The 1780-nt window shown below is 38.4% G+C and overlaps 1 long non-coding RNA gene across 1 annotated transcript; it reads right to left on the reverse strand.

The window, feature by feature from the left end:
* Positions 1–999: 999 nt before the first annotated feature.
* LOC105110026 (uncharacterized) lies at positions 1000–1780 on the reverse strand. Its single transcript, XR_839388.1, has 2 exons — positions 1462–1780; positions 1000–1328 (listed from the first exon to the last, which is right to left on the reverse strand). It is a non-coding gene; the product is annotated as an uncharacterized LOC105110026 (long non-coding RNA).

Consider the following 1780-nt stretch of genomic DNA (forward strand, 5'->3'; position numbering starts at 1 on the left):
CTATATTTGTAACACATTTCCAAACAGAATTGAAAGACCCAGCGGTTTAAACGTCTTCCTCTGTATGATTCTAGGGTGTTTTCGAAATAAAAATGGAGTAAAATTAGGATTGGTGGCCAGAAATAAATTAGGTTTGGTGGCCGAAACGGACAATCATGGTTGTCTTAGAATCTGTTCTTAACTTAAAAAAAATATTAATTAGTTTTTTTTAATGTTTTTTTATGATTTTAATTTGTCGATATTAAAAAAAAATTAAAAAAAAAAAAAACACGTTGTGTGCACCCACTTAGAACAATAAGCATGGGCTTGCGCGGGTCTCGATCCAACTCCCTTTCATTTATTTTTTTAACCTTACCCCAGCGGCAGCATGCATGCATTGTTCTGGCAAGAACCATGCGATGTCATTAGTGATTTTATCTGAACAGGTTCAGGGGAAGTAAATTTGGGCCTTAGGCCTAATCTGTTTATGCTGCAGGATTTTCCATGGGGCGAAGGCTTGAGGAATTCATATTTGTAGTCACAATATAGAGGCATGAGACCAATGAAGATAACAAGGGTGAGGGTGAGGGTGGTTGGAGAGGAATAGTTAGTGGAGCTGAAAAGGAGTGGAAAAAGCTGAGATCATCCATGAAAAAAAGAAGAAATTGATCTCAATTCATAACTGAATAGGTTGGTTTCGGATGTTTCCCAAGTCCTGGGATTCTTGGAGAACAAATTTTGGGACTTCGAAAATGTGTTTTGGTTTGTTTCTTTAACAACCATGGTTTTCCTTGCTCAGTTTCTGGGATGGAACTCGTACAGAAAGATTTCCCATTGGTGAAGGTTAAGCAGAGTACAGTCTCATGGCTTTCAGCGACAAAATAGACATTTGCCAAGGATCACACACACACAGAGAATTCAGCTATGCCTATGCCCACAAGCAAAAAGAAGAATATTTACTACAGAACTTCCAAACCTAAATCTCAAGTATACACACAGAAAAACAGATCTAGGCACATATTTATAGAGAATATATGTCTTATGAGTTTTTCATTGCTAGACCAAACCAATCCTAAATTCATGAGAATTTGATTATACATCCTTAATTAGGATTAAAGTTCATGTCACATCACAACAATATCAATTGGTAAGACCGATCTCTCTGCTTAGCATTTGAGAACTCTTATTTCTATCCCTCAGCTTCCAGCAAAATAGACCCAAGCCAATCTGTTAAGAGAGTTGTAGAAGTTTGGTCGCACTCATGGATTTTGGCTTGAGCTCCCAAAATAGTCTATTTCTCGGTGTCCATGCTAAGAATTTTATTCTCAGGATTTTCACGTTCAAACATCCTATCTACATGTAGCAAATCTATTCTGTAGCAAACATTTGCATCTTTGATAAGCTCTGAATGACAAAATGTAGTTCTTTGACTTGAACAAGCGATTTTTCTCCATTTACAAATTCATGAGGATCGCAGCCTACCTCGATTATACAACTTCCAGCTTGCTTCTTCAATTCTCTGTCCTCCATCAGTCTACGTGCTTTCAGTGCATCCTCCCACATTCCTGCATCTGCATACGTGTTTGACTAAAGAACATAGACCCCTGAGCCATCAGCTTCCAGTTCCACAAATCTCTCTACAGCGGTTTCTGCAAGAGACACATTTCGATGGATTTGACATGCCAGAAGAAGTGATCCCCAGAGCGTTGAACTGGCTTTGATGGGCATAGCATCTAAAGTTCCTAAAGCTTTATCTAGTTGCCCTGCCTGGCTAAATTTGGAAGTCAAAATTTAAGCATGT

This window comes from Populus euphratica, unplaced genomic scaffold (assembly GCF_000495115.2).
Source record: "Populus euphratica unplaced genomic scaffold, PopEup_1.0 scaffold431.1, whole genome shotgun sequence".
NCBI lineage: Eukaryota > Viridiplantae > Streptophyta > Magnoliopsida > Malpighiales > Salicaceae > Populus > Populus euphratica.